Genomic DNA, 8,107 nt, shown 5'->3' with positions numbered 1-8,107 from the left:
TTAGAGAATCCTAGAGAATCAAGTAAAAAAAAAACCTACTTGCTAAATAATAAACAACTTTATCAAAGTTGCAGGTAACAAAATAAATCCACATAAATTATCTGCATTTCTATATACTACTAATAAAGTCCAACAGCAAGAGCTAGAAAGAGAAATCTCATTTAAAGCTACAGTGGGCACTATAAAATATCTGGGAGTCTACCTGCCAAAACAAAGCTCCAAAAAGGAGCTATATGAACACAATTACAAAATACTTTTTTCACAAGTAAAGTCAGATCTAAAGATCAGTTGCTCGTGGGTAGGTTGGGCTAATATAATAAAAATGACAATTTTACCTAAATTAATTTACTTATTCAGTGTCATACCAATCAAACTATCAGAAAATTATTTTATAGAGTTAGAAAAAATAATATAAAAATTCATCTGGAAGAACAAAAGGTCCAGAATATCAAGTGAATTAATGAAAAGAAATGATAGAGAAGGTGGCCTAGCTCTAGCAGATCTCAAATTGTATTAAAAAGCAGCAGTCATCAAAACCATTTGGTCCTGGCTAAGACATAGAGGGATAGAACTGTGGAATAGGTTAGGTACTCAAGACACAGTAGTCAATGAATATAGTAGTCTACTATTTGATAAATTCAAGGACTCCAGCTTCTGGGATAAGAACTCACTGTTTGACAAAAATTGGTGGGAAAACTGGATAGCAGTGTGACAGAAACTGGCATAGACCAATTACTGACACTGTACACAAGAAATAAGTCCAAAAAGACACATGATCTAGGTACAAACACTATTTACCAAGCAAGTTAGGGAAGCAAGGAATAGTGTGTTTGTCAGATTTATGGATAATGGAGAAATTTATTACCAAACAAGAGACAGAGAACATTATGAAATGTAAAATAGATAATTTTGACTACATTAAATTAAAAAGTTTTGCACAAACAAACTCAATTCAACCAAGATTAAGATGGAAGCAGAAAAGTGGGAAAGAATTTTTGCAACTAGTGTCTACGATAAAGGTCTCATTTCTAAAATATACAGAGAACTGAAGTCATTCCTCTGCTGATAGGTGGTCAACGGATATGAACAAGAAGTTTTCAAAGGAAGAAATTAAAGCTATTTTTAGTCATATGAAAAAAATGCTCTAAATCACTTTTGATTAGAGAAAGGCAAATCAAAAAAAAAAAAGAAATTATCAAGGAAAACTGCCCATCTAGAACTAGAGGGTAAAATAAAAATTGAAAGAATCCACTGATCACTTCCTGAAAGAGATTTCCAAAATGAAAATACCTAGAACGCTTGAAAAAAATTTTTTTCACAGTTGCTATTGCTAATTTTGAAGCAAGTTTCCCCGATTAAGGCCTTATTTCTCAAACATATAGAGAACTGAGTCAAATTTATGAAAATAAGAGACATTCCCCAACTGATAAATGATTAAAAGATATGAACAGTTTTCAGATGAAATATTCAAATCTACCTATGGTCATATGAAAAAATGTTCTAACTCACTATTGATTGGAGAAATGCAAATTAAGACAATTCTGAGATATTGTCTCATCGTATCAGATTGGCTAATAAGACAGAAAATGAAAATGACAAATGTTGGAGGGGGTGTGGGAAAAGTGGGACATTAATGTATTGTTGGTAGAGTTGTGAACTGATTCAACTATTCTGTAGAGCAATGTGGAACTATACCCAAAGGGCTATAAAACCATGCCTAACTTTTGACCTAGTAATACCATTACTGGGTCTGACTAGATCTGTATCTGCAAAGAGATAAAAAAAAAAAAAAAAAAGGAAAAGGACCTATATGTACAAAAATATTTATAGCAGCTCTTTTCTGGTGACAAAGAATTGGAAATTAAGGGAATACCCATCAATTGGGGAATGACTGAACAAATTATGGTATACGATTATGATGGAATACTGTTGTGCTATAAGAAATGATGATCAGAATGCTCTCAGAAAAATCTAGAAAGACTTACAAGTTGCAAAGTGAATTGTACCATGTACAAAGTAACAGCAATATTATAAGATGTTCAACTATGAATGACTTAGCTATTCTCAGGAATACAATGATACAAGACAATTCTGAAGGACTTAAGATGAAAAATGCTATCCATCCCCAGAGGAAGACCTGATGGTGTCTGAGTGCAGATTGAAGCATACTTTTTTTAACTTTTTAAATTTTTCCTAAGGGCTTTTTCTTGTCTATGTTTTCTTTTACAACATTACTATTATGGAAATATTTTATGTGACTACACATGTATAACCTATATTGAATTCCCTTCCTTCTCAATGAGGCAGTGTGGGTAGGGAGGAAGAGAGAGAATTTGGAACTCAAAGTTTTAAAAATGAATGTTAAAAATTGTTTTTACATGCAACTGGGGAAAAATAAAATACTAAATGAAGGAAAAGGAGAATTGTCAAGGAGGGATGTAAGACATCTGGCCAAGAGAGAGTGGGACCAGAGTAAAACTCAGACATAAGCATGCCAACTCTGTGCTGCTGACAATTTAGTAATCTGATGGATTGATAATCATTGCTTAGAATTTCTCTTACTGCCTTGAAACCCTCAACATAAAACCAATGCCAATTTCTTTCCATCAGTTTCTATTTTAGCCTGTCAACAGCTCATTCAAATCCCAAACCTTTCTTAACAGAAATGCCAATGGCTACCTCCATTGTTACAGATCTATTAAAATAGCTAGTTATAGGAAAGTCTATCATAGTGGGATTCCCTGCAGAGCTGTATTTGAGAATGGGGCAGCTAGGTGCTACAAAGCAGAGAGTGATGGATTTGAAGTCACTAAGAGTTTGAATCCTGCTTCAGTCATTTTCCTAACTGTTGTAATATTAATGTAAGGTTAATGGTATGTGGGGGCTAGAGTTAAAGATCTTCCCTGCCCATTAATAGGCCTCAGACACCTTTTATTAATTTCTAATAATTAATTTCTAATTGTAGCCCCAACATTTAGACCCTGGGTCACAGGGTCATGCTCTCCAGCCCTGAAAAGAGTATAGATACTCTGAGATGAGGTTTTGCTTTGGGGCTTATTTTTTTTTTTTGAAAGAAGGTTTGTGTGCCAGATGAGACTCTAGGCAGTCGTTTTTAATAAGCGCCCCAGCTTTGAAAACCCAGATGTTGGTGCTTCTCTCTCTGGTAATAATATATGTATTGTCTATGGCCAGACAGTTGAAAGCCCTGTCTGTTGGCCTTTCTGTTTGTAATTTCTGCTTGTAATTTTTGCTTGCATTTTCCCTGAAGTTCAGGGTGCTGACTTTTTTCCCTGAACTAAGTGAATGATACATGTGCCTGATTAAAGTAGATTGCTGCTCCCTCAGAAGTTGCTTTCCTTTTAGAAAAGCAGATCTAAGAACCTGTACAGCAGACCCTCCTGTGTATGCTGGGATCCTTGCCGATATAACTGTGTGACCCTGGGAAGGCACTAAATAAATGTTTATTGAATTGAGTTGAATCTCACCCGTCTGTATCTGTTTGCTCAACTGCAAAATGGGGATAACCTTTCACAGGATTGTGAGAGTCAAGATAATATATGGAAAGTATTCTGTAAACTTTAAAGTGCTTTATGTAAACTTTATGTAAATTTATATAAATTTACCAGAAGTACAGGCTGGTTTTCAAAGAGGCAGAGGAACTAGAGACCAAATTGCCAGCACTTGCTGGATTATGGAGAAAGCAAAGGCATTTCAGACTGACATCTACTTCTGTTTTATTGACTACACTAAAACCTTTGTTTGTGTGAATCACAGCAAAATGTGGCAAGTTCTCAAAGAGAGGGGACTATGATTTCATCTTATTTATCTCCTGAGGAACCTGCATGCAGGCCAAGAAGCAACAATTAGAACCTAACATGGAACAATTGATTGGTTTACAATTGGTAAAGGAATATGACATGGCTGTATATTGTCACTTTATTTATTTCACTTTTATGCAAAGTACATCGTGCGAAATACCAAGCTGCATGAATCAAAAAGTCAGAATTAAGATGCCAGGAGAAGTGTCAACAATCTCAGATATGCCGATAATACCACTCTGATGGCAGATTCTATATAGTTGGGCTCAAAGATCGCTGTAGATGGTGACTGCAGCCATGAAATTGAAAGATACTTGCTCTTTGGAAGGCAAGCTCTGGCAAATTTGGATGGCATACTAAAAAGCAGAGACATCATCTTGTTGTCAAAAGTCTGTATAGTCAAAGCTATGTTTTTTTCAGTAGCAATGTATGGCTGTGAGAGTTGGACTATATGGAAGGCTGAGCACCTCAGAATCAACATTTTCAAATTGTGGGGCTGGAGAAAAGTTCGGAGAGTCCCTTAGACAGCAAGAAGGTCATAATCAGTCAAAATTTAAAGAAATCAATTTAAACTATTCACTGGGAGGTCAAATACTGAAGCTGAATTTTAAATACTTTGGACACATAATGAGAAGAAAAGATTCATTGGAAAAGACCCTGATTTGGGGGAAGATTAAAGGCAAAAGGAAAAGGGGACAGCAGAGGATGAGGTAGATAGTGTCATGGAAACAATAAGCATGAGCTTGGACAGGATTGGGGAAATAACAAAGGATAGAAGGGTCTGCCATGCTACATCCCATGGGATCATGAAGAGTCAGATATGACTCTAATAAATGGTCTAGCTAATTTTATTAGTATTAGATTCAAGAAGACCCAAGTTCAAATCTTGTCTTTGACTCTTAGTGGCTATTGACCATGAGTAACCTTCACTTAACTTTATTAACTTACATTCTGCATAGCTATAATAAACCCTATGTGACTGAGTCCCATAATGTACCAATCTCTGAAAATCCACTTGCATGAAATGATAAATACAAAGAGCAAGGAACAGACACCAGTGGTGGTTGCTTCACATGCCCCATGTTGATTTGTGTTCAAAATATGATGGAAAAGATTTCATTTTGGAGATGTGTGATAGGAAAGGGATATCAGTGATGCAGTCAGTGAGGGGGTGACTGGTGGAGAACAGGCAATCCCCTCCTGCTTCCCTGGCTATGTTAAATGGAATGTTAAATAATCTAGCAGGGGTTCTGAACTGGGATCTTAATCATAGCTAGGGAAAATTTTTATATGTATATTTTGATACCTGTATTTCAGTAGAAGTGGTTTCCCTTGTAAACCTATGTGTTTTATCTTATGCACTTATAAACATTCTTCTGAGACAGGTTCCAAAGGCTTCACCAGACAACATTCTCAGGGGGCCTGCAGCACAAAAAAAAAAAAGATCAAGAAACCCCTGTGATCTCCAATATGTTAGATAGATCCACATGGAGGATTATGAAGAATTATTATGAAAAAGAATAGAAAGACAGCATTGAGAAGTTGCTAGAAAACTAGCCTCAAGTCCCACCTTTGACAAATACTGGCTATGAGATCCTGGGCAAGTCTCCTTCTCCCTGTGCCCAGGCAACACTCTAAGACTAAATTTCAGGGAAGGTGTCAGCCTGAAATGGCATAGGGGCCTTGATCATATGAGAGTTTCCTTTACCAATGAAATCCCAGATCCAGACCCGTTCCCTACCCTGTGGATAAGATTCCCATAAGATACAAAGGCATGATTGGATTTGAATTCTCCAGCATTGAAGGATGACTGTGCCCTGAGGGAAGGCAAAGCTAAGAGTATGGAATGATGCATCAACCAGTCAATCAATAAGGATTTATTAAGCACCTATTATGTGTCAGGGACACAAAGAAGGGCCAAAAACATTTCCTGCCCTGGGGGATAGAGGAGACAATAGGCAAACAACTATGTACATTCAAGTTACAGACAAGAAAAATTGGGGACAATCAACAGGGGACAAGACTTGAGGGGCCTCAGAGGTCACTTAGTACACAACTCTTACTTCACTCTGCAGGTGAGGAAACTGAGTTCCATTGAAATGAAGTGACTTGTCCAAGGTCACACAGTAAGTATCTGAGGCAATATTATAGGATCATAGATTTGGGAATGGAAGGTCAGCTAGGACCATCCCCTCATTCTTGGATGAATGACCCTCTGAGGCTCAGAAAAGTGAGATGACCTTCTAGAGGCCAGCTAGGTGATACAGGTCAGAGGAGGAATTGAAAACCAGGACCCTTGACCCCGGAGCTCATACTCTTAATGATTTGAGAAATTAGCTTCACTTACTGGTGTTTTTCTTCTGAACCTCATCCTGATAGTCCAGTCCTGTTTTCCATAAAGCCCTCCCAGCTCCATTCTTCCGTCTTGGTTAGTTTAGTGTGCTCTCTCCTCTCTCTGTCTCTATCTCTCAACTTTCTCTGTCTGTCATCTTTCCCTGTCTCTGTTTCTGTCAGGCTCTTTTGCTTTCTCTCTCTCTCTCTCTCTCTCTCTCTCTCTCTCTCTCTCTCTCTCTCTCTCTCTCTCTCTCTCTCTCTCTCCAATTCTCCTCGAATTTACTTTTCTGTTTATCTATTATACTCCCAAAGAGAAGGTAAACTTTTGAGTGATCTCCCCAGCTCCGTGAAATCACATTTTGTGCTTTATTTTTACCTGTGTATCTGTGTGTTCGTAAGCTCCTTCAGGGAAGGAATAGGCTCGTTTTTGTCTCCAGCACATAGCAGTGACTGCGACAAGTAGGAGCTACTTTATTTCATAAATGTTTTCTGAATTGAATCGATTATTTTTGAATTTCAAAATTAGACTGAGATCCTGGGTCCTGAAATCAGTGCCCGTGCTGGTTTCATACATGATCTCTCTAGGATTCTAACTAAGAATGTCCATGTGTACCAGAAAGCCAGAGAGTCACCATGAAGCTAGACCCTTTCAGCTGGAAGCCTCCATCCAGGATGGGGATGGAGCCTTAGGCTAATCTTCTATCTCACTGTACTCTCCAAGAAATTTCAATGTCTCTTTAGTGCCTTTGGGATTTCACAATTGGGTTCCAGGCTGCCTTTCTAGGCTTATTTAATTGGTTGGATTGGATTGGAAATGAGTGCATGTGCATGCAGGGAGAGGCAACAGTCAGTTTCTTCATTTGTAAAATGTGAAGATTTCAGTGAAATATTCATACAAGTAGCTGGAGACTCACACAAATGCATTAAGTAATCGATAAAGTGCCAACTACACCAAACACAGTATTGTGTTAGGTAAAATCATGGCAGGGTGGGGGGAGGGGGCAGGAAGAGGGGGAGCACTATGGGGGGAGAGGATAATGATCAGATAGACATCTATGCCCAGTTCTCTTCATATGCACAGTTTAATTGGGGGGAGGGGATGGCACTGACACAGGATAAGATTCAAACAGATAACTATAATATATTCTATTGAATGAGGCAGAAGAATGTAATGGACAAAGAGCTGAACTTCAAGTCTGGTAGACCCAGGTTCAAGTCCTGCCTTGGACCCACACTGCCGAGGTTATCTGACCTCTCAGTGCCCTAAACAACTCTCTAAGACCAGAAGATGCCAATCTGCTTTGGTAGAGGTAACCCACTTACCTGGGAGTACCCTGTATAAGGTCCAGTGCTCTTCCCTATCTCTGTCACATGAGAAAAATATGGTTGTGAGTGAGGTGCATGGGGGGAAATGAAGTTTCTTCTGAATAGGGGTCTAGGCTGGAAAACAGGAACCATCTCTCTAGGGAAGAGACTGCATTGGCTAGAGAAAGAGAACCTGATTTGGAATCCAGAACCCTTGGTTTGGAACTTCACTTTGACTCTTCCTTACTTGCCCCTGTGAGAACAGACAAGTGACTTCATCTGTGAGCTTCAGCACCCATCAAAGAGCAAGGATTTAGAGCTTGAAGCAGAACAGTGGCCAAATCTCCCATTTTACAGATGAAGAAACTGAAGCACAGAAAGGTTAACTGAATTACCCTAGGTCACACATCTGAGGAATGTTTGAGGCAGGACTGGAATCAAGTCTCCCTTCCCTCAGGTTCAGCCTCTGATGCAAGTGGGGAATTACAATACTAGGATGACTTAGCTCACATTTCTAAAGCATCCCAAGGTTTGAAAAACATTTTACTTTTATTATCTTATTTGACACTCACTACACCCTAGAATTATCAGTGCTATTACTATTCCTATTTTACAGATGAGACAGAAGGAAAGTGACATGCTCAGACTAG

This window comes from Notamacropus eugenii, chromosome 1 (genome assembly GCF_028372415.1).
Source record: "Notamacropus eugenii isolate mMacEug1 chromosome 1, mMacEug1.pri_v2, whole genome shotgun sequence".
Classification (NCBI taxonomy): domain Eukaryota; kingdom Metazoa; phylum Chordata; class Mammalia; order Diprotodontia; family Macropodidae; genus Notamacropus; species Notamacropus eugenii.
Note: the sequence above shows the minus strand (reverse complement) of the source record.